This window comes from Phodopus roborovskii, unplaced genomic scaffold, assembly GCF_943737965.1.
Source record: "Phodopus roborovskii unplaced genomic scaffold, PHOROB, whole genome shotgun sequence".
In the NCBI taxonomy this organism is placed as follows: Eukaryota; Metazoa; Chordata; class Mammalia; order Rodentia; family Cricetidae; genus Phodopus; species Phodopus roborovskii.
Genome location: NW_026125739.1, coordinates 494,791 through 520,751, shown reverse-complemented (window position 1 = coordinate 520,751; position 25,961 = coordinate 494,791). Strand labels below are relative to the sequence as shown.

At 40.7% G+C, this 25,961-nt stretch overlaps 1 protein-coding gene across 1 annotated transcript in view; it reads left to right on the top strand.

The window, feature by feature from the left end:
* Window positions 1-4,603: 4,603 nt before the first annotated feature.
* Window positions 4,604-25,961, top strand: part of Fam135b (family with sequence similarity 135 member B) — a 281,424-nt gene continuing 260,066 nt past the window's right edge. The window contains exon 1 of the mRNA XM_051178560.1: window positions 4,604-5,334. The gene's annotated coding sequence lies outside the window, so the exon portion shown is untranslated. The remainder of the gene's footprint in view (window positions 5,335-25,961) is intronic.

The following is a 25,961-nucleotide window of genomic DNA, read 5'->3' as shown; positions in this document are numbered from 1 at the left end:
TCTTGTTTTCAGTCATATAGATAAAAGAGAAGATGACTGGATAAAAGTGTGCTGATGCTATGCCTTCATTCTGTACACATTGGGGGTGACACATCATTGCTGTTCTTTGTATTATAAATGAGGGCAGAGTTAGATTCATGGGACAATTGTCAGTTTCTGGAGATGGGTCATGATAAGGGGGTAGAAGTTTTCCTAGAATATAGTAGGATAATATCTGGAATACTGTTGACTATCCTACAGTGTGTAGTCAGCCCCTTGGGGCTAAGGATAACCTGAATGCAATTCTAAGGATGCTGAGGTTGGAAGCACTATGTTGCAGAAGCTGACAAGACACCTGGATAATGTAGAAGCACCATTGAAAACGGAAGCAAATCCCAGGAGGCACCCTGAGGTCGTATGCTATGGTAAGGAGCAAGGACTCACAATTCAGTCCTGACCTAGCCACCATACTTGTGTGAACTCAACTAATTCAACCATTTTGCTTCAGTTTCCTCATCACATGGCTATCCTAGAATTACTGTCCATGAGGTTAGACACCGTATCTAGGATAGTTCTGGTGCCCAAGAAGCACTCTCTTCTTGCATGCTGTGGTTATGTTACATAAACTTCAGAGAAATCAGAGATTGTAGCTTGTGTTCCAAACAATGTGGGGTCAAGACTGTAGAGAAGGCTCAGCAGTTAATAGCATTTGTTACTGTTGCAGAGGATCCAAGTTCAGTTCCAGTGGCACACAGACATCTGTAACTCCAGTTTCAGAGGATCTGAAGCCCTGCTCTATGGGCATCAGGAACAGATATGTTGCATATACACATATACAGGCAAACCACTGACATGCATAAAACAAGAATAAATACATAATTTTAAAAGCAGGTTTCTGGGGATGAACTGAGATGTGGACAAAAAGCTCCCCCCAAACTCAACAGAGTCACCACTCCTAGGTTCCCTCCTGAATCCATGCCAAACAAGTCAAAATAAACCTATGTCCTTTTTTTCATCTTTTAGTCAACTGTTCAGACATAGCCATTTTACAACTGTCATGAAGACAGATGTTTTTAAAATTAGCTTACTTGTATTGGCAAGCAAGAAAACCACACTGGGGAAAAAATAAATCTTAAGTCTCTTTAAATACTGTTTTAAATCTTTTAAATAGTGTTTGTATATTCTCCATACTGTAATATGAGTTGGAGAAAGAAAGACAAAACAGAGACCATTTACTTAAGAATTTCATTCACAGACACAGTGGAGATGACACAATGGTTAAAAGTACTGGCTGCTCTTGCAGAAGACGAAGGCTCAGTTTCCAGCATCTGAATGGTGGTTCACAAGCATCCTTAACTCCAGTTACAGGTGATCTGAAGCCTACTTCTGACTTCTGTAGACAACAGACATGCATGTAGTACATATACATACATGCAGGAGGAACACTCATCCATAAAATAATAATTCCAGAAGGTTCTTTCCTTTGGTTAGGGGGCTAACTTGTTTCTCCCAGGCTGGCCTAAAACTATGAGGCTTACTTATTTCAAAGTGAAGGCCTTCTGGTTCTCTCCACATATGTATAGTGTGTTGCCTGAGAACTCTTTGTGGTACTTGCTTCTCAGTACCACAGGGTGTCACTATGGAAAACTTGCTTCCAAACCAGAGATGCTGGCCTGTTTTTTCGTGGATTTTTTGCTCAGCCACAAACATCTGAAGCCCTGTTTGCTGCTTTAAGGGATAAAATCCTCATCCTGCACCTCAGAGTCAACTTCAATGAAAAGGTTTGTCTCTCTCATCTCAGACAGCATATTTTGATGTTCATGCCTTCAAAAAGCCAGTTACTATCATCTAATTCTATATAAGTCCTGGGACTCAGTAGTGTAGTATCTCTTAACTCCCTATAAAATCTGACTGGTTACCTCTAAATATAAAAGCTACACCTGTTTCTCTAAATACTTTATAACCATAGCCCCTGATGAACCAGACTCAGCATTCTCACTGACATCCTCCATAGATGATTTTGAAAGATATGCATACTATGGAACTGACAGCTTAAATTTAATGAGATATTACTAGGTAAAAGAAGCAAGGACGAGGGTACCTAGGAGACTGGGTGGTCTTTGGCTTCCATGATTTCATGTGTGGGACACATTCCTGAGAAGGGCAAATAACAGCATCTATAATTTCTGATTTAGATTAATTTTTAGTGAGTCTCATTGTGGACCTTGATGGGTCTTTTCCTTAGAGGCCATTTGCATTGTTCAGTACTTGGGAATTACCTTAGTTTCATCTCTTGTTACTTTGATAAAATACCCAGACCAAAAAAAAAAAAAAACTTAGGGGACACAGGGCTTATTTTAGCTCAGATTTGTATGTTATGGTCCATTATAGTATGGAAGTCACAACAATGGAAGATTGAGGAAGTTGATAAAATCATGTACAATCAACAGCCAAGAATAATGAATGTTCCTTTTCCTAGGGAATGGAGCCACCCACAGTGAACAGGTCTCCTCACCATAATTAACATAATCAAGGTAATCCTCCTGATCTAGAAAATTCTTCATTGATACTTTTTTCACAGGTGCTGCTAGACTGTGTCAAGTTAATTAAAATTAACCAAATGCACAATCTAAGAAGTTGATGGGGACCAGGTGCAAGAAGGGTATAATACAGAGGATGCTGGACCCAGATGCCATCACTCTACCCAAAAGACTGATGAATGTCATGATGGCTGAGACACATGTAGGGTTTTAAGAGGAAGGGTTTCATAGAAATAATTCATAATGCCATTTTGCCAAAAAGACGACAGGGGGTCAGTTTGGTGATGGATCTGATTGAAATATATGTGCACACACAATCAATGTAATTTCTTTGCCTCAAGAATTAAAAAAAAAACTAAGTTTCACAGAATTCAAGAATGGTTATACAAGCCTGTAATCCCAGCCCTTGGGAGACAGAGGCAGGAGGATCAGGAATTCAAGACCAGCCTTGGCAACATATAAAGTTTGAGACTGGGCTGGATTATATAAGATCCTCTTTCTCACCATGAAAATATATTTTGTATATGAGTATATTCAAAGTCTCATTCCCACTCCAAACTTGTTCATTCAACTCTCTCCCAGTCCTTACTGGTCTTGGCTATTTCTCCAAGTTTCTTACTTGGGCCCTTGACCCAGTGTATTTATATGCCAATACAAGACAAGAAAATACAGATTTGTCTGACTTTTTCTTTCCTTGATTCAGGAAAGCTATATATACTGTTTGAAATATTATTCTTCACTTTGCTTTTTCACTTAACTTATTGACCTAATTTAGATGCTTGGAGCATGTTCCAATACAAGAGAACAATAATCCCAGGAACCTAATCTGCTGGGGACCAATAAACAGAAAAAAATAAACACATTGGAGGTTTGCTTTGACTTTCAAAATTAAGGTTGCATAGAACTGAAATGAAAAATAAATGTCATCTGATTTCAATCATATTTCAAGGACAAACATTTGCAAAAGAAAGACACACATCTTCCATGATGGATAAATAAATATTCCTTTATTAGCCATCATTCCAGTATTTACTTTGGTATGCATTGTTCCAGGCTTTGCTAGATGCTGCAGAGAGGATCGGCAAAACAGATGGGTCATTTGCACTGGTTTCTGTGCCAACAGCCTCTTCAAGGTAACCCTGGAGCAGCATAACATTCACTGCCACAGTAGACAAGTATGCAGTCTTCTTTACATGATAACCTAGCCTTTACTTTGTGTAAATGCCTTCATTGTCCTAACTGTGATCAAGTTCCAGTCTAATCCTTTCTCTTGGATCCCCCCAGTCCTTGGTGTGAACCTAGCTCATGTCTCACCTTCCCTGGCTCCTTCTGCTCTAGCCTTATAATATGTCCCCTGTGTACCAAAAAAAAAAAAAAAAAAAAAAAAAAAAAAAAAAAGAAAAGAAAGAAAGAAATAAAAATAAAATAGTCCTGTCTAGTTTCGGGGCTTATGTCTTCTACTTTCAATCTGGAGTGATCTTCCCCATTCATCATCATCACGGATTATATTCCCATTTTCTTGTCAGTGTCTTTCCCTCACTGCCCTCTTGCTACAATCTGACTTTCCAGCTACTGTGAATTAGTTCAACTTAATCTAATCTATTAGATTACGCTGAGCTTCCAAGTCCCAGAACTGGTTCCACCTTTAAGGCTGATCTATCACCTGTAACAAGAAGGACACACGAACTTCTTGACACAGTCATGGTGAGATGATGCATTCCAAGGCAAACTGCCCCCTTAAGAATAGCCAGCAGATGTGAGTTGGCTTATATTTCCCCAATTGTTCTCATCTTCTCCGTGGACCAAACTGACACAACTCTAAACCTCGAGTATCTAGCATGAAGAACTTCTTCCAATGATGGGTGAGCTATTGGCTAACTACCATTACGTATTTAGGAGCAATGGTATGGTTCACTTGGTTCTTTTATCCTTGCAGTATGTGCTTGCTGCCTTCCCTAACTTCTCCCAAGTTTAATAGCCCTCTGCCCTGAGTGGGAAAGGAACACTTTAAAGCTGAATCTCATTCTTGGCTCTGGAGGACAGTCCTAGAGTATGGACTGAGCATGCTCCTGGCCAGATTGGGCTGGTTGGGGCTGGACTTCTCTGGCTCAGCGTTTTGCGCCCTCCACAGGCTGGGCGGGCTAGCAGGTGAACCTGCAAGCAGGCGGGGTTTGGCCTTAGGGCAGCCTAGCGCATCTAGGCTCTTTTGGCTGACCGAAGTGGGAAACAGGAGGGGCACCTCCTAGCCAGTCACACAGTCTACCGCGATATGCAGAGGCTGCAGGAGCAGAGCCGAGCGGCAGGGAGGGCTCTCTAGGCCTTGAGCGCGCTGTGTGGTGTTGGAGTCTGGCCTTAGGTCCCGGTGGAGGAAGGAGAAGCACAAGGGCGCTGAGGTGAGCAGAGCCCGGGAGACCCAACTAGGGCTCAAGTGCAAGCTCCCATTCTTCTCTCAGGCGGGAGAAGAATTCCCTTAACCACATTCACAACCTTGCTTCGGGCATATTAGCTGGGTCTGCCAGGAGGCCGAGGTGGCCGGCAGCTGTTGCACCAAGAGGGGGCAGCTGTGGAGTTCCATAACCATAGCAACCGCATCAGTACCAAGGCAGCAGTGGCAGCGGCGGCGGCGGCGGCGGCGGCTGCGGCGGCAGCAGAGAGGGCAGCATAGGCTTGCTCCTCCTCCTCAAGGCAACACAGCTCGCAGGTGCTGTACATTCCTTGGTCCTCCCACATTCGCTGCCAGTGTGAAGGTGAGAAGAGAGCGGAACCAGAGATACAGCTGGGCCCTAGGAGGTGAGAGCCCTGCAGTGGGAGACAGGTAGGTGAGAACGCTGTGGGGTCACCAGCTGTAAAACTCTCTCCTTTGTGGCTGTGACGTTTCTGGAAGCCTGATTGCTAGTTGGAGGGCTTTCTGTTACTAAGTGGGGATGCTGCCGTGAAATGTGTTTTTAGCTTTCTCTACTTTCTCCCAGATATCTCTGTCCTCTGATCTTGCCTCACATGTGGTCGAGTCTTGAAAGGACAAGAAGGAACACTGATATGACTGGGTGAATGAGGTGGTTCTCCAGGGGCTCTTTGAGAACTGTCTGCTGACCTCTTAGCCACTGAACCCAGGGCAAGCTCAAAAGAAGATCTTGTGAGATGGAGGGGGCTATGGTCTCTATTCTATGTGGGGCAAGCTGATTCAGAGACTATCTCTTTTGGAGGTGGGCTGCAGTGCAGTTCAGATATAACACACAATAGCTCTTTGTATGTAAAGCAGCTTTAAGCACAACTACTGCAGGGGATATTTATTTCAGAGACCAAGACTACCCCTATAGATAAGATGCTCTGCTTGTTGGGGGATTTAATGGAAGTAAAATCTTCAGTGTTAAGAAGAGACTCACTTCCCATTCTCCTCACCTACTTTTTCCTTCCTCCCTGACGGCAGCAAAACAAAAGCTGGATGGTACATGGAGATATCCTCTGGCCCCTGGCCACTGACAAACCCTCTGACTTTCAGACAGCTAGAGAGGAGACCCCCCACACTTCAGTCCCTCATGTAAACTAGGCGACAATGTTTTCCACTGGGTTCCCATGCTCTTAATGTTAAGCTATTTTAACCCCTAGATTCACTTGAGGTAGCTACACTGTATGGTGGACTGTTAACTGCATCTTTGGCCAGGGAGAGGGCTGAAGTTTTTTGGCACATGATTTAATTCAATTCTTTTGGGAGAAGAACCTCAGAAGACCTAATGAAAAGAACATTGCATTAGATGGGTAATTCGAATCAAAAAGTGCTTCATGGAGTTGAGCAGAATTCTGAAGAATTTCAAGAATGGGTAGCTACTGACTGTGAAAGAGTTCTCTTTTTATATTCTAGCCACAGGGGACTATGGAAAGACCCAGTTAAAAGGGTATGTTCTTTAATTAGGCTTTTAATTTATGATGTAGGTATGTTACCCAGGAGGATGTAATCTGACCAGCATTTCACCTGGGGATTTATACCACAATGAGGACAATATATTACTGGGAGATAGTGTACTGTAGTATAGAGAAAAGAGGGCAAGATTCTGGAGGAGAAAATGGGTTTGAACTCTGTTTTCATCATATACCTGTTGTATGACCTTGAATTGCTCTTACTTTGTTGGGTTTTCTCTTGTTTACAGAACGGAATACTAGTAACCCTTAGAGTTTGCTAGGCTCTCTTACAACCAAATATAATGGTAAAGGATACAAATGATGAAAGATTTTAAAGCCTGATGACTAATGCAATTTTAAGAAAATCATCATTTCCTAAAGAGAGAGTCTCATATTAGTAAGTAAGGCATTACATAGATATCACCTATGGAAAAAGTGGAAATATTAGTCAGCGAGTCATGGTTGGAACACTGTCTTGTTCCAGAGACACCTGGACAATATAAAGATGGTTTTATTGGGGTAAACACTGCATGTCCTTCTTGTTTTTATGGCTGCTGAAGGCCAAGAGCTCTGCCATGAAAGGTGGTGTTCCATTTTCTTAAACAATGAGTGGACCAAATATCTAACAGTGCAAAGAGATATTTCAAAAAATGAGGACTCCTTTAAATATTGTACACACTGTGGTTGCTTTGTAAGCTGCAGTTGTTTCAATTTGACTCTGCTCTGCAACGCCAGATTTCTTTGATGAACCTGACCAAATATGTACAGTTTGATTTCACTGCTAAGGGAACTGTAATCTCTGAGAAAAGCTAGGCCTGGTGTTCTGTTCTTCTCTGCTTGTCTGTGTTTCTGCCTTTGCTCATGCTGGTGTCTTTGCAGAAAGTAACCATTTCTCATTTTCTTCTTTTTGTGGCTCAGTTCAAAGGCTCCATCATATCATGTTCTTCCCTGGCACTCTGTACCTGTAACTGAAAGACTGTGCTGTGTCATTGCTTGTACACACATCTTTTCTCTCTAGACTGTATGTTCCATGAGGGCAGGGGCCTCTGTCTACCCTGCCTCCCTGTGGCCCCACAACCTATGGTGAATGGTGCTAAGTGACAGAATGGACTTTATCAGCAACCTGACTATCCTGTCCTGGAAGAGGTGTCACAAAGCCTGTCCTGGGTACCTTCTTGTCTCAGGGTGCAGCAAGCCTGAGGGATGCCTGCTGGTTAACTTCTCTGTGACCTTCAGTAAATCATTCTGTAATGATTTTTCTGTAAGATATCATAGTGATGGTTACCTTCCCAGATAGGTTCAGAAGGTATGAAGAAAAATGGCATGTGACTTCCTAATGAAAAATATAGTTGCCAATTATAGATGGTTCTGGAATTCTTTCAAATGCCCCAAATCCATTTCCTTCCTGTATTTCATCTGCATTAAAGACGTTGAGACTGATGAAGGGAGGGAGAGAAAAAAGATAGAGGAAAGGAGGGAGAGAGGGAAAGGGAAAGAGGGGAAGTGAGAGGGAGAGAGGAGGAGAAGGAGAGAGAGAAAGAGAGAGGAGAGAGAGACCACCCTTTGGTTAGATGTGATAGTCCATAAGGGAGGGGAGTATAATTAGCCAATTAGCTGGGGTCCCGGGGTCTTGGCATCCTGGTTCTGATGAAGGAATGGCTTCTACTTCTGACATTGCTTATATGACTGTTTGCCTGACTCCCATTTTCATACTGTGGTGCCATCATCTATAAATGGCCTGGAGGATTTTAATGGACCTGCATACCTGTCTTTCAGTGATCATGTACATTGACATCTGTCATCTTTCATCTCTGGTTCTCCATCCATCCTTTCCATAAAACCTTATAATTTGTGCAAAACTCCATACTCCAAAGCCTAATGCCACCACTACTAACAGGAACTTATATGGAATAAGGTTTTCCGCCCGCCACTGGTCTTGTCCCACCGCCGCACCAGCTCCAATTAACACACCGAGACTCTGTATTTGGTATAATGCTGTTGGCCAGGTACTAGTTTCTTATTGGCTAGCTATGTCTTAAATATTAACCCATTTCTATTAATCTAGTATTTCCACGTGGTCTCATCTTACCGGGGAGCCGGTTGGCGTCCTGCTCTCTCCAGACTCTCCATCTTGACTCCTCCTTACTACTTCCTTTTTTTTCCTTGTCTCCTAGTCCCTCCTCTCTTGCTTTCCTATTGGCGAACAGTGCTTTATTCATTAACCAGTATGCGAAACATATTTACAGAATGACATCTCCCATCAGGAACCCTTTTCTTTCCTTGTGAGTCTAGGGTGTTGATTTCCTTATGAGTCTAGAGATTTGTTGGATACCTCATTCCACCTCTTCTCCAGTTAAAATGTTTTGCTGCACTGTGAAGCCTACAAGAAGGCCTTTATTTAAACAACTAGAATGAGTGTATATGAATTCTGGTATTATTTGAGAGTTAGTGGAATTCATACCATGTCTAGTTTTGGGGGGTTTCCTGGACCTTGGTTGCTCAGCAATGTTGAATGCTTCTGCTAAAACATGAACCACTTTTAAGCAGATTCACAGCAGTCTCTGATATTGTAGTAGAGGATAAGATCACAAAGGTAACCGACACCATGTATCAGTGTTTGTGACCCTCCACCTTTGAGTGGATGGAGTAGGATCCTGATCATTTGGTATATGGATCTTATGTAAACTTCTTTGCCCTCTGTCCTTCCTCATGCCAGACCTTGATGTTCCAACTTGAACTGGGCAATATCCTGCCAATAAGCTTAGTATTTGTTTTGAGTATCAAATATAGAAACTGAGAAGGAGGCATGAGGCAAAGGTCAAGTTGGGGAACAGCCTTCTACTCTTTCTTTGGAGAGGCTGTCAAGGTTGCTTTTGAATATTAAAAGAGATCTAGACTCAGGTCTGAAAGGATTTCTACATGGAGAATGGAGGGAAAATGAATGGGCATAGGAGGTGACATGTAAATGCCATTAAGTGAGTATGAGGCAGGGCTGAGGTAAAGTGTTGTTCACTCATTCTGATAAGATTGAGAGATCTGACATCACTGAGAATCTGTGAATCAGCTTGTTCAGTGTTCCCTCTCCTCTGAAGGGAAGCCATGGAAAGATCAGTAGTCATGCAGAATGCTCTCTTCTCTCAAGCTGCAGGGTGGAGAAGAGATTAGAGAAGCTAGATCAAATGAAACATAGGATGGCCTGAATGGTAACCTTGCAAGTAAGAGTTATTTGCAATCAGGCCATGGGAGCAGGGATGCAGAGAACAAGAAGTAGCAAATTGTGCGATAATGTTAGCAGAGAAGTGAACATACTGCTTTAGCTCTCAAATAAATGTCAAAGTGGAGCATGTTAGGGACTAGGAACCACAGAGGGAAAAGAAGGGAATGGGCACAGTAGTGATCCTGGCTTTCTTTCCAGATTCACTATGATCACTCTGGGTCTTGTCCTTTTACCCTTTACCTGAACTAATCAATCAGGCTCTGGCTTGACACTCTGGCCTCCCTGGTGAGCCTCTCCACACAGAAGCTGGCTAGATGGTTGGAAAAATCAAAATCAAATTTGGTAAATCAAAGCCCTTCTGTGTTTTTTATAACCCATAGTTGAAACTGTCTCTCCAAACTATAACCTATTCCTACCCCAAGACAGAAACTCATCATAGCCTCTATGACTGCCATGACATTCATTTTTAATCTCTGGCCTTCTTGCTCATGTCTAGCAGTCCATGGGAATGCATCCTCCTGGGATCGTCTTTTCCTCTATAAGCAAATGGTCATTTGCACCTTATTCTAGCAGCAGCTACAGTGTCTCCTTGTGAGAAAATTAGGGCACTATGTCTCTTTTTTGCTGCATATTTCTCTGCAATACTTTAAAAAGCTGTTGTGGGTCTCCCATTGGTAGAACAAATTCTTTCAAGTGACATGTGCTCAGTGCATGTATAAATAAACACATGGATTCATGAATATATATAGCATTGGCTTCTGGGAGCTTCCAAAAGTACAACAGGTCCTCTCATGATGAGAGCCAAGTACATGTTTGATGAGTGAATGAATGTATGAATGAGTTCGAGATTGCTAGACTCTAGGGTAATGACCCCAACATTTAGAATGATTCAGAAGATAAACAATGGCATTCTCAGTAATAGACTAAAAATTAAATCATTTTCATTACACGTTTCTTCCCCTCTGATGTACTATACATGTCCTGGCAGTTGAACATCAGGACCACTCAGACTAAGTGCTTCATAAGACATTTCATGAGACATAGAGACATAGAGACCCTGTTGGATGAGGAATCCCTGCCATGGCATTAACTGGAAGGTCTAGCTGCTTGGTGCTCATTCTTACTGTATTTTAGGCATTTTTCCACTCCAGTCTTTAATGTCATACTTTTTAGTTTAATCAAAGTTACAGTTTTTCTTTGGCTTCATGACACAGAGAGGTTGTTTCTTTTCCCCTGAGAACTTTCTTTCTAATTTTGTTTTTGTTGAAGTGATGTCACAATTTTTGAAATTACAGTCATTTGGCTATGGGGGAAGAGGTAAGGGTAGTGAATCGAAGGGGTGTATGCCATCCTGCAGGGTGAGTGAACATTGTTGAATATTGTACACACTATTCCAGAGGTGAAGCCACCCTTTTTCCTCTGAGGGCCTGTTTTTTCTGGAGCACAGCTTCCAGCAGGAAGTCTCTGTATGGCATGAGCTATGGCTGGAATAGCAAAGAAGGTTCTGACTCAGACTTGTCTACCTCTCACAACCAGATATACCTCCTGGTACTGTCTCAAGGAAAGGCTCCAACAGAGCTTTCAATGGCATGCCAGTACCTCTCTTTCTTCCCAACAGTTATATTCCTTTTACTTCAGCTTTGACTTGAGTGATGTATTTTGTGTCTAGACATTTATTCTTCTTGGGCTAATGCATTTAAGTGAGCTTAGGATCTGAGGTCACCTTCTCTGAGAATCCTGGTAGAGAAAAATGGATTAAGTGCATAAATATAAAAGTGCTGGAGATGCAGCTCAGTTGGTACAGTGCTTGCTTCTCTTGCACAAAGTTCTGTAACACACACACACACACACACACACACACACACACACACACACTTCAACATCTAAAACAGTCTAAAACAGATAATCTAGTATTGAATCTGAAACAAATTAACTGTGTCTTTTAATCAGGAACCTCACCTCCCTGGGCTAATTTTCCCAACTTGTGCTGTGAAGGACTTTGGACATCATGTAACTCATTTGGTCCACATACATTTTCCAAGTATGCTTTATGACCCCTGTTCTGTTTTAGAAGCTTAGAGGACTAAATATAATGTTTCTATCCTCAACAAGTGTACAGACTATGAAGAAAAACAGAGTGAAGAAATCACTGTGTTCAACCACCGAAGTGGCTCTTTCAGAGATGTGCTGTGAGAGTAGTTTACAAAGACATTCAGTCCTGACTAGGTGCTGGCAGGAGGCGTTTGACAGAGGGATCTAAAAGAAGACACGAATGGTAGGTAGACATTAGATAGACAAACATGGAGTATGGAGTTAGGAAGTGTTTCAGATAAAGGGTAGGGCAAATGTGGGGGCCAAGAGTTCCATAGGGCATTGCTCACTGAGGAATGTATGGGTATGAAGTACCTGGGGTAGGTTTGAGGCAAGAATGGAAGGAGAAAAGGGTAGATGGTTAAGCACAGACTGAGCCAAACAGGGTCTTGGGCACCTTACAGAGGAATTTAGTTTTATCTGGATCCAAATGTGAGTTGTTAGTAAATTTTATAGTAAGAAATGCAGCTAAATACATGCCCTTTGATCTCTTCTGTCTACAGAGTATAAAATTCATGGATAACACAGCTGAAATGTTCACAATAGTTCTAATAATTCTTAGCCCAGGGACCCTAGTCAGTTCCTCGGCCTCTGTGGAGGGGCCTTGCTAATCTCTGTCTTTGGTCAAGTACCTGAGATACACAACCAAAAAAATGGGATTCTTGGAAGTGATTGACATTTTCTCTCTGTTGAAAGAGGTAAGGGAGAAGAGAGAGATGGAATGAAGGAGGGAGGGGATGAGAGGGAGGAAGAGAGGACAAGAGTGAGACAGGGAGAAGGTGAGTGGGAAAGAAGACAGAGAGATGGGGAGGACAGAGGAGAGGAGATGGGAGAAGAAGAAGAGAGGAGAGGAGAGGAGAGGAGAAAGGAGGAGAGGAGAGGAGAGGAGAGGAGAGGAGAAAGGAGGAGAGGAGAGGAGAGGAGAGGAGAAAGGAGGAGAGGAGAGGAGGGGAAAGAGAGGAGAGGAGAGGAGAGGAGAGGAGAGGAGAGGAGAGGAGAGGAGAGGAGAGGAGAGGAGAGGAGAGGAGAGGAGAGGAAGATTGAGAACAGGCAGAGTGGCAGAGGTGTGGATAAACTCTGGTCATAGCCCGATTGTTCATAAGTCTCTGAACTCACCCTGGCCTGTAGCACAAGGGCCAGGATTACATGATGGCCTGTATATGTATCTTTGATCACATTTCTTCTCAAATATTTGTTAGCAATGAAGTTACTATCAGCCAGGAAAAGCTCCCAGGAGACTTTGTTTACTATGTTCTGTTTGATATCAGCCACCACAAAAATTTGGTGAAGAGTACACAATAAAGGTTGCATATGGGTAGGGTTCACCACTTTCAATACATTATAATACACTTCAAGTACACATATCTATTTCCATTGGAGCTCATCCAGCCTGTTCTTGGTATAATCCAGATCCTCAGGAGACCTTGAGGGAAAGATCTAAAAAATCAAACTGGTATACAAGGTCCCCCTAACCTTGTCATGATTAGAAGCCAGGCAGCCTTGCCATGCCTTCCTTTTCTATTTTAGCTACACTGTTTGTTGCTTGTCTCTCAAAATCATGAATGCAAACCTTTTTTAGCTACAAATAAGAATGAAATGTTATCATTTAGATAAATATAGATGGAGGCATTGATTAGTGAAATAACTCAGCACATACATAAAATCATCCAAACAGGTTTGATTCTATGTAAAAACTTACAGGGTGAGAGAGAATGCACAAATTTGTTACTCAATGCCAAATGGTTAGCCCTAAAAACATAGATACTGAAGGATATTTCTACACAGCAGGAGCTCCCTCGCAGACCCCCGATTAGGCACAAACCATCCCCAAATACCTGTTTTCACAGAGATAACGCATACTAAAGGAGGAAGAAAAGTTAAAGTAACTTCTTTCTGACTCAGGCAGAAAAACAGGAGCAAATGACATTTTGGGTGTAATTTTAAGAAGAGCAAAAGGTGAGGTCTGTATTAGAAAGGACTCGGATGTGGTGGTAGAAAACAGAGGACACATGAGAAGAAGAGGGGAAAGGGGGCAGGAATATTTGTCCTAAAGGGACTAAGGACTGCCTCTGCATAGAGAGGAGACAGGCATGCACATAGGCAAATGGCCATTTATAACAAATGGGAAATCCCATGTTAGGATGAGGTGTTTAATTAGGTCAACTAAACTGGGATTTTGATTAATGGATTTCAAGGCTTTGACAACAGAACCTGGATAGCTTCAGGTGGAAGATGTGGTCAAATAAGGGACTAGAAAGTGGTGGCTAGCTTTAGAAATGTAATCTTTTTTTTTTTTTTTTTTTTTTTTTTTTTTTTTTTTTAGCAAGGTAGAGGATTAAGGCCTGCCAGAGCCATGCTCCCTACTCTGGAGCTGGAGCTGGCCAGAGCCCCTCCGTTTACAGGTAGCATATAAACAGAACATGTTATATTTAGGAACATATATGTGTATTAGTATACATATATCCATGCAATAACAATTAAGAAAAGAAGAGGGCTTGAATGGGAGGGATAGCAGGAAGGGATATATGGGAGGATTTGATAGGAGGGAATGGAAAGGAGAAATTTTATAATTAAATTTAACCTCAAAAATAAATAGAAAAATTCTAAAGCTACAGAAAGCAAAAGAACTGGAAAAAATAAAAACAAAACAAAAAAAATTGAAAACCTGAAAGTAGTTCAAAGAATGGGAAGGGAGTTACTAAAACATGGGAAAGACTGGAAATGAGGAGAGGGTGGGATGGATTGAACAAGGTGGCATGCATGCATGTGCGATCACCATAAATCTCATTCATGTGAGTGATATAGGTTAATTGTAACAATATTAAAAAACACCAACCAGTGGAATGCTAGCTTCATTAGTACTGGACAACCTGGCTAGGAACTAGCCACCAACTCATTCATTCTTCATTCTTGGCACTGATACCAGAGTTTGGTTTTCTCCAACAGCCAAGGTTCATCTTTATTATGGTTGCCTTTAAGTCCTGGTAGATGAGCTCTGTACCATGCCGAACTCACCTTCCCAGCACAGAAGGCTACTCCTCTTCCTTGTTCAGTGACAGACTTGGTCACATAACAGTCATTACATATCAGTTAACACGTGGGTACAGCCTCCTCTCCTAGCCTACTGGTTGAATGTTGCCATTCTGTGATTTCACAACTACCCCTGGCCAACCTTCTCAAGTCATTAGAAGTTATTAGATTTCTTGTTCTATTTCTGTTTTACTCACCGTAGAGCCTCTGTAGTCTATGGATTCAGCAACATTCTTCCCTTTGTCTTGGTTATAATCTCAGCTTCTCCACTGACTTCAATTGTGTCATTTAACTTGCATTAACTTTTAGTTTTTTACCTCTGAAAGAGAGATGAAATGCATATTATGTAGAACTGTTACTAGTAATAAAATGATACAAATAAAATTGAAGAAATTCTGTTATAATTCATGGTGGTGTATGGTGGGAGATTAGTCAGTGTTTATTCTGGCTAAAGAGAAGACTGAATACTTTAATATCAATAAGAAGATAGGGGCAGCATTTTACTTTTTAAGATAGTTTATTAAGATAGTTTATTTATTTTTATTTTATATGTATTGTTACCTGTGTGCCTGTATGTGTACCATATGTGTGCAATACTCCCAAAGGCCATAAGATGATTCTGTAGCTCCTAGCATTGGAATTACAGATAGTTCAGAGGTTCTGTGTAGATGCTAGGAAGTTGAGTCTTGTGCAAGAGTAGCATGTACTCAACCACTGAGTCCATCCCCTAGAGCCAAAAATAAGGTGCTTGGGTCATACTTTTACTTACATGGCATATCTCATGGAACAGACCATGGGATAATAGTGTTTGTTAGGTAGCACCTTGGACTCTGTGTGGCAATTTGGAGTTAACCCTTCTAAGCAAGGACATATTCAGAAGCAGAGCAGTGAGTCTCCAAACAAACAACCACAAGAAAATCCTGAACTATAGTTTATAGACTAGGCTGGAGTCATATAGAAAAGAGATTTCTGAAATAAGTCTCATTTGACATTGACAAAATTAAATATTTAAGGATTTTCTATTGGGAAGACTGGATATCAGGTATATGGAAATGGGTTTCTGGGGCACACACCACCTGAACTAAGGAGTTACTGCAGGCAGATGAGATAGTGGCTTTTATGAAATCTTATTGACTTTAAATGAGAGCATAAAACACACTGAAGAATAAATTGCCCTTTTTTGTTTGTTCAAAAGAAATATGTAAAGATAAGATTATCTTTGGAATTTTGGGACCACGGTAGAATCCATCAAATGTGGCATTTCAGCATGCAGGCTTCTGTTGGCCTTTGGGTGAAATAGAATAGTTATTTATATAATTGCATATGAATTGCACAGTACGTTTCCATTGCTTTTGTTTCCTCTTAGTTTTTAAATTGCATAAATATTTAAAGCAAACAGAGACCAATAAAATCATTGTTAAGGGACAATTTATCTGTAAATTTTCAATCAGCACTGAAGATGGCCAAAGGAAAGGCCTTTCCAAGCCCCTCTGTGTGTCAGAGCTAAGAAAGGTTCACTCTTAAGTAACAGTCTTGCTTGCTCTGTATGTAGAATCTACTTTCAGCTACAATGGAAGAGGAGAACAGGAGACACAGAGACAGCCAGGACTTTTTTTTAGTTGCACAGCAAACCTGAATGGAAGCCAAACTCTGATCTCCACAGTAGCTTGGTCACCACAAATATGTTTATAAGTAGTTTTTTGTCCTGGCAGGTCCCATAGATATTTTAGCCCCAAATAAGCACACAAAGATATTATTAATTGTTAATTAATTATTAAACTATTGGATGATTACTAGGGCTTCTTATTGGCTAGCTCTGTCTTAATTATTAACACAGTTCTATAAATCTATGTATTTCCACGTGGTCTTGGCTTACCAGAGAATGCCTGGACCAGTTACTTCTTTGGCAGCTACCTGGCTTCTCTTCCTGATCTGTCTCTGCCTACCTTTCCTAGAATTCTTTTCACTTCCTAGTCCAACCTGTCTTCTTGCCTTTATTGTCCAATCAGTGTTTTATTAATCAACCAATAAGAGAATCATATATACTCAAGAACATCCCCATCACATGATCTTTCCCCATTACTCTAACAAGACTCTTGTGAAGTATATTTAAAATTTAGCTACTAATTACACAAAAACAAACAAACAAAACAAAGCTTTAAAATAATCTCCCAAACTAAACTTCATCCCAGTCTGCTAATGCCTTTTTTCCACTCAGCTGTGAATTTGGAGGAATTCAATAAATTTGTTGATTTGGAGAAGGTGATTCGTTCAGGAGGTTGAGGATAATATTAATGCCAGGTGTGCTCCAACATCTTTTAACTGTGACCATTACTATATACACAGATCATTCATAGGATTAAAATAAGTAGCAGATGACAATAAATCCATGTCCTTTGTACTTATTCAGGTAAGAAGTCAATATTTTAGTTATTTCTTTTTTTATTTTAATTTTTTTTTCATTTTACATACCAACTCCAATTCCTCCTACCTTTCCTTCTGCCTCCCTCATCTCCTCCCCTTCCTTCAGAGGAAGTAAGACCTTCCTTGGGGAGTCTGGTATACCAAGTTGAGGCAGGACCAAGCCCTACCCCCTTATTATTAAGACTGAGCAAGGTATCCCACATAGAGAATAAGCTCCATGCATCTGGAATAGGTCCTGGTCCCACTACCACCTCCCAACAGATCATGCCACATAACTGTCACCTATATTCAGAGGGCCTAGTACAGTCCCATGTAGGTTCCTTAGCTGCGAGTCCATGTGCTTCCATTAGCTTGGGGTCAGCGGTCTGTAGGGAGTAAGGTTTTTCTGCCCGCTGCCTGGTCTTGTCCCGACACCACGCCAGCCCCAAATAACACACTGAGACTCTGTATTTGATATAATTCTGTTGGCCCGTTACTTGTTTCTTATCGGCTAGCTATGTCTTAATTATTAACCCATTTCTGTTAATCTAATATTTCCAAGTGGTCTTCTTACTGGGGAAAGGGGCCAGCGTCTTGTCTCCCCAGTCTCTCCATCTTCTCTGCTTACTACTTCCTCTTTCCTCATTGTCTCCTAGTCCCTCCTATCTTCCTTTCCTATTGGCCAACAGTGCTTTATTCATTAACCAGTATGAGAAATATATATACATAATGACATCTCCCGTCATCTCCTCTTTTCTGTCTAAATAAAAAGAAGGGTTTTAACCTTAACATAGCAAATATATAACACAACAGTTGTCAAATAAGAATCACAGTTAACAATATTTAGTCCATTAACATTTAGCAAGATTAAAAGAAACTATTAGTCTAAAGTCCTATATGTAACTTATCTTTAATCCTAACTAAGGAAAACTATAACCATAGCTATTTGTCTTCTACTCATTCAAAGACCACAGAAGGATAGTATATAAACTCTAGAAATGACAGAGACATCTTGCCTGGTCAGTCACCAGAAGTTCTTCTGTAATCTTCCATCTTACTCCTTACAGCAGTCTCTGTGGTTTTCCCCATCATGCTCTTGACACCCCTTGTTCTTATGGTGCATTGAAGGTGGTAGTGAAAATTTGTACAACCACTTTGGAAATTGTATGACAATTACTCAGAAAATTGGGAATCAATCTACCTCAAGCAAGACCCAGCAGTACCACTCTTGTGCATATTGCATACACAATCATACCACAATGACAATTGCTCACCTATGTTCATAGCAGCAGGTTCTGTAATAACCAGAACCTGGAAAAAACCTAGATGCCCCTCACCCAAAGAATGGATAAAGAAAATGCGGTACATTTACAAAATGGAGCATTAATCATATATATCAAAACAAAACAAAAACAAAAACAATGACATCTTGAAATCTTGCAGGCAAATGAATGGAACTAGAAAAAGCCATTCTGAATGAGGTTATCCAGAAAGACAAACATGGTACATATTCACTCTTAAGTAGATATTAGATGTAAAGCAAAGGATAACCAGGCTACAATCCACAACCCCAGAAAAGCTAGGTAAAAGAAGGGGACCCTAAGAGGAATACACATAGAGGTTCCCAGGAAGGGAAAATAGTTAAGATATCCTGCATAAACTTGGGGGGTGGGAAAAAGGGAGGGGAAGAGAATATTGAGGGATCCAGAAGGCCTAGTTGGGGGAAGGGGAATGGGAGAGCAATGAAAGAGATATCTTGACAGAGGGAGCCATTATAGGGTTAGGGAGAAACTTGGGGCTAGAGAAATCCCCAGGAATCCACAATAGTGACCCCAGATAAGACTCCTAGTAACAGTGGAGATGGTGCCTAAATGGGCCTTCTCCTTTATTCAAATCAATGACTACCGTAATTTTCATCATGGAACCTACATTTATTTTCAATGTATTATTGACTATTGAATCAAAAATGAAGGTAAATATATTCACTGGAATTTCTCATCTGCCCTTTCCCTTCTCATAGTTTAGTTCAGCATTCCTCTTGATGTTTTAAATCATAATCCAGCAACTAATGTTTATGCTGGGATACTATGTACATCTAGACCTAAAATCAATATGCTTGCTTTGTTTTGTTTGTTTTGTTTCGTTTTTTGGTTTTCCAAGACAGGGTTTTTCTGTGGCTTTGGAGGCTGTCCTGGAACTAGCTTGGAAGAGCAGACTGGCCTCGAATTCACAGAGGTTCACCTGCCTCTGACTCCAGAATGCTGACCCAGGAAATAATGCAAGAATATTCAGTGAAGGTGCATTTGCCCATTTGCACATGTGCGGAGCCCAGGAGCTTCATGAATGTCTAGCTCTATTATCACACTCAGTCTTAGTCTTTTGAGACAGGGTTTTCCACTGAACCTGGAGGTAGTCTGAAAGAGAGAAAGCCCAATTATCCTGCTGTCTCTGCCTCATTTCCAGTGCTGGGTTACAGGTGTGTGTGTGTGTGTGTGTGTGTGTGTGTGTGTGTGTGTGTGAGAGAGAGAGAGAGAGAGAGAGAGAGAGAGAGATTGAGTGTGTGTGTGTGTGTGTGTGTGTGTGTGTGTGTGTGTGTGTGTGTGTGTGTAGCCACATTAACATTTTAAATAGGTGTTGAGATCTAAATTTAGTTCCTCACTCTTGCACAGCTAGTGTTCTTACCCACTGAGCCATTTCTCTGGTCCCTGTTCTCCCTGTAAAAAAAAAATAAATAAAGTAAACTAAAAAATTAAAAAATAATAGCTTTTTATGTGTTTCAATGTGAGTGTACACCACATGTGTGTGAGGGCCTGTTTCACACACATTTGTTTCCTCAAGTGGTGAAAATACAAGCAGTTGTGAACAGCAACATCTCAGAAGTACCTTGTTTTCAGTCAATGCATTTATTACTAGTGTAGTAGTGGCACCCATTCTATGGTTTATATTGGGATTCTCTTTTGATGTATATGTTGTTGGTTTGTGTATAATTTGTATCTACCACTGTGGTATCTGGTGCCCCAAATCTCTCATAATCAGTGACACCTTTTTCATTTTTTTCATAGTTTTCCCTTCTCTAGGATGTTTTATAGTTGGAATCACACAGTAGGTACCCTTTTTAACTTGCTTAATTTCCTTAATAATATATGTTTAACATTCTTATGTGCCTTTTAGAACTCAATAATATTCCATCTTCTGGAAGTGCAACAATATGCTTATCCATTCACTTACATCTTGACAGCTTTTAAGTTTGGGTGATTATGAATAAAGATTCCATAAGTACTTGTGGAATAATTTCGGTATAGATACAAGAGTTCATCTAGTTTGGTCCTTACCCTAAGTCTAGATATACAAGGAATATGATTATCAGATGGTATATTAAGAGTGTGTTTGGCAACTGTCTTTCATACATTCTATTCATTTACCCAGCAATGCCAGAGAATCTCCTTTAAATCCTCACAAGTGTTTTTATTGTTTGTTTTCAAGTTAAGTTTTTATGGCCACCTGATGAAAGTAAATGACAATGAAAACTAGTCTGGCAACATCTGGAGGTAATGAGGGTATGGAAGGAAGATGTTGAATATTGAGTGATTTTTGAGGTTATGTTGTGGAGGGCAAGGTAGGTAGTGATATTACCTGCAGGAGAATGAAATAACAAAACTGTAGATTTCTGAGACATAATATAGGGTCTCATTCAGAGCCATCCTCAGATTTTGAGTAGTGGAGGAGAACTGGGTTGGAGATAGCAAAAGCAATGTTGCTGAAGTCAGGATTGTAGCTGCATTCGTGAAATGTGAAATTCTGACACGTAGGGAATTAGATTCTTCATATATATATATATATATATATATATATATATATATATATATATATATATGTACTTATTTTACATATTGACCCCAGTTCCCTCTACTTCCCTTCCTCCCATGCCCCCTGACCTCCCCTCCTGTCCCATTAGCCCCCCAATTCCACAGACAGGATGATGCCTTCCAGGAGGGATCATAAATTCTGTCAAGTCATTTGGAGTAGGGTCTAGGCCCTCCCTCCTGCCTCTAGGCTAAGGGAGTATCCATCCCTCCATGGGGAATGTGCTCTCAAAGTACTTTGATTCACCAGGGATACATCCTGGTTCCCCTGTCAGAGCCCATGTTCAGGGGTATGAGTCAGTCCAATACTGGTTTCCCAGCTATCAGTTCAGGGATCCATTAGCTCCCTCCCCCTTGTTCAGGTCATCTGTCTCTGAGGGTTTCTGTAGTCTGGTCTTGACCCTTTTTTTTTTTTATCACTCCTCCCTCTCTGCAACTGGATTCTAGGATTTTGGCAGAGTGTTTAGCTGTGGGTGTCTGCTTCTGTTTCCATCAGCTACTAGATGAGGGCTCTATGATGGCATAGAAGTTAGTTATCAATCTCATTATCAGGGAAGGGCGTATAAGGTAGCCTTTCCACTGTTGTTCAGATTGTTAGTTGGGGTCATCCTTGTAGGTCTCTGGACATTTCTGTAGAGTCAGTTTTCTCTTCAAACTTATAATGGCTTCCTCTTTTGTGGTATCTCTCTCTCTCTCTCTCTCTCTCTCTCTCTCTCTCTCTCACACACACACACACACACACACACACACACACACACACACATCTATTTGTCCCCCATCTCAGTCTTTCTGGTTCCACATGTTCACATGTTCTTTCCTCCCCTTTTCTTTCTCCTAACTCCCTCTCCATTCACTGCCCCCCCAACCCCAACTACTCGCAATATGCTCAGGAGATCTTGTTCCTTCCCCTTCTGCTAGGAACCTAGTATGAATCTCTTAGGTTCTTCCTTGTAGCCTAATTTCTCTGTTGATGTGACTTATAAGCTGGTGATCCTTTGCTCTATGTCTAAAATCCATATATTAGTGAGTTCATACCATGTTCCTCTTTTTGTGACTGGGTTGCCTCACTGAGAATGATTTCTTTAAGTTCTATCCATTTGCCTGAGAATTTCAAGATTCCATTATTTTTTTCCCTGCTGAGTAGTATTCCATTGTGTAGTTGTACCACAGAGAATTAGATTCTTTCTTGCAGTTAAAAATAAGAGAGTTTTGTGACTAACAGTAATCAACTGGGAAGGAGTCTGAGGGTGAGGGTATGATAACCCATGGTGTCTTGAACAAAATCCAGTGCCTCAGTGAATACATATTGAATTAAATTATTTTTGGCTGACTAGCCAACACACTTTATTAATTGTGAACTTTCTATTTTCTACTAACTAACCTAGGAGCAAAAGCTATATTTTACAAGTTTTTGTAACAGAAGGGGTGGCAAGTGTTGTCCCAAAGTAAATGTTTCTAATAATCATCATTGTAGAATGGTCTGTAAAACATATATAGCAAGAAGTTAGTAAAGAACTGGGTAGTTGAATGATTGATAATGTGTGAATTTTTTAAATTTTTCATTTATTATTGGATAGTGTCTATTATTTATTTAAGTCATAGGTATCCATTATAGGCTCATAAGTCTGAATACTTTGGTCCTTGACACATACTGGTGATGGTGCTGTTTGGGGGACTTCTTGGGATATATGGATTCTATTAAGTTGCAGCCAGGTCACTGAGAGTAAACCTTGAAGATTAGATCCACCTTTGTGGTCTGAGTTCTCTATTTCCTGGCCCACCAAGCTGTGAAACCTCAACCACACACTGCTATGAATTCCAACATTGTATCCCTGATGTAATGTACTGAAATCTGTGAGCCCAAATTAATCCCCCCTCATTGATGTTGCCTGTCTTAGCATGTTTGTCACAAGGAAAATAAATAACAAATAAAGATGGGTGCTGCTTAACACATTGAGAATATAGAACAAACAAGCTGAACATAATCTTTATTTATACACAATCTCTTCCTAATGTAGTGAGTAAAAAGATAAGTTTACAAACAAAAACCAAGAAGTAATGGATATTATGCAGAAAAATGTAGAATGATAAGAAGAGACAAAAAAATTGCTATTTTAGAGCCATAGGCATGTTTTCTCTAGTGAAGATGCTTGTTTAAAGCCTTGAATGAGATTAGGAAGTAAGACATATGAGTCTGCAGGAAGGACTTTTTGTTAGAAGGAATGGTGGCCATAGATAGTCAAGATGGTTCTGCAATATAATTTAACTCTTTTACATTTTTTATTTTCTTTTTTTAGACAGGCTCTGGACTGGGTATAGACTAGGATAGCCTCAAATTTACAAAGGTCCACCTTCCTCTGTCTCCTGTATGCTGGGCTTAAAGGTGTGTGCCATCGCACAACTTTATACCTAGATTCTCCTGTGTGTGTGTTTGCGTGTGTGTGTGTGTGCGTGCATGCGTGCGTGTATTGTGCGTGTACAATAATGTATACATATACATGTAGAAGCCTGAATGTGATATTTGAGTGTTTTCCTTCATGGTCCACTATTTTTTGAGATTGAGTTTTTCACTCAGCCTGAGGCTAATTGCTTAGGTAGTCTGGATGGCCAATGAGTATCAGGGATCCACATAATTCCATATCCTCTATCCCAGAAGACTGATGTTACAGACACATGATGCCATGCTTGACTTTTTATTTAGGTTTTGGGAATCCAAACTCTGGTATTCTGCTTAAATGATGAGTACTGTGTTAAATGAGACATCTCCCTAGCCCATGTCCAAACCTCTAATGAACTTATTTTATGTATCTGGTTTACACATGGAATTGCATGAACCAGAGTACTATAATGGAGTCACAGTTTGGGACTTGTCTTTGAAGTTTTACATGACGCTTCTCACTTGTCCCTCACAAAATGTTACCTAGTGGGTATTGCTATTCTCATTCTGTGGGATAGGAAGAGAGGCTCAGAGAGTGCATGACTTGCAGATGGACACACAGTTGGTAAATGATGAAACTGCTGTGTTCTAGATTCAGAGTCTGTACATTTTCTCCAGCTACTTACATCATTGTCCAAAAATGGTCCAGATGACACCATCAGCTGTATTCACAGAGCAGATTAAGCATCTTCCATGTTGCCAAGAAGGAATTGGGGCTATATTTGTTTTCTGTTGACCAGCTGTCTTTTTACAATGAATTTGAAAATAGCAGATAAAAATCACCAAATCTATTTAAAGTTTAGCTCAAGACATGCTGACATCATCAAATAAAACAAGGAGACTGGTCTTTATATAATGTGCATAGAAAATCTGTCCCATAGCACTCCTTATAGAGGTCCCTGAGGGTGGATTATGTTTGAAGAACTCATTTTGTTTATAGTTTTGTGTGCACTCACACAGTGCTTGCCTGAATGAAAATAGTAATAATCACAATTTGATGGGGAAAGTTTTCTTTCTCATATCAGTGCAGTGCATTAAAATGTATCTGAACATGATTATCAATTGCTTGGGACTATTTTTCTCTTTTATTTTGTCATTGTATATAAGTCCATTTGATGACAGTCTGATCTCTGGTAACCTTTTGATGAGGTAACTTTGTTATTCTCATTGGCAACAATCAACTACCTTTGGCATCCTGAAAAGCATAAAGAAATTGCCTTCAATAATGTTAGTCAGAATCTGTCTGGTGCATTTTAAGAAGGCTTATCTCCTCAAAGACAGAAATGGTATGGCCACAGGAATTTAGAACTCCTCAAAGTATCCATACTCATGAGGTTTGTGAAGGAAGAAGCAGGGTAAGTACCAGGACATTTATGTGTCTCAAGACATCAGAAGATGCTACACTTTATCATGTTGGCAGTGTGTTTCTCAGGAGGATAGTCATCACAAAGCTTTTAGACTATCCTTGGTGTTTTCTATAGCAGGTTTATGCTTAGTTGTGGGTTCCTCTTCTGGATCCAGTTGTCAGTCAAGAGAAGAGCTGGCCATAACATCACACTCCTAGACAGATCAAAAGATGGAAGTATTTGAGTTTGAGGAGAATTTACCTGATCATTTTTTCCTGTTTCTAGAGTGTGCCTTTGGTTCATTCTATCTATGTGCTTTACTCAATATGGGACTTAAATATCCCTCATTCATAATAAGCCATTCTCCCATTGTCTTAAAGTAGATATACTAACAAACAGATCAGTTAGCAAGCCAGGCAGATGGCTTTCTCAGGCTGCCCTGAAGCTGTTGAAGCTGCTGAGGAAGCCATACCTCTACCCACTGCCTCTCTGTAACAGTATCAGCTAAACTACAGTTTTTGTGTTATAAACTCAGCATGGTTCTTACTATTGCTCTCCATCTTTTTTTCCCTACTGGAGCTGTAACAATTAAGAATCTTCCTAATTCTGTTCTCAAGCTTTGCACCTTCCACAATATTTTCTCTTAGCCAAACAAGACTGGCTTAACCCCTCTGCACTAGGAATTGAAAAGTTTATGTACCCCAATGAGCCTCTCATACAACACTCAAAATAGATCAAATCAAACTGAATTAGAAAATGCCCATGTTTAATGGATACAATGCTTCTGAATGGCTTTCCAGTCTTCCAGAGACTGACTGTCTGTTTACTAAGGGGTAGTTTAAATATGGTGATTGATAGTGGTCTTGTGAATCTCTGGGGGAGGGAGACATCATTTGATGAGCTTTCTGAGATGCAGCAGGTTTGGAGAGAGAAATGGAGGTGGGGGCTTGGGAAGAAAGTTCTACCAGAACAGGAGTACAAATTGAAACAGTGGCAAGATGGGTACTGACCCTTACTTATTACCCCTGTCCTCAAACATGCCACTCCATATTTTCACATCTACTGTTGCCAAACCCTCCCTACATCTACTTCTCTGGGTCCCAGTCTTAGGAAGTGACATGGGGGAGGTCAATTGCCTACACCTTTACATGCTTCTTT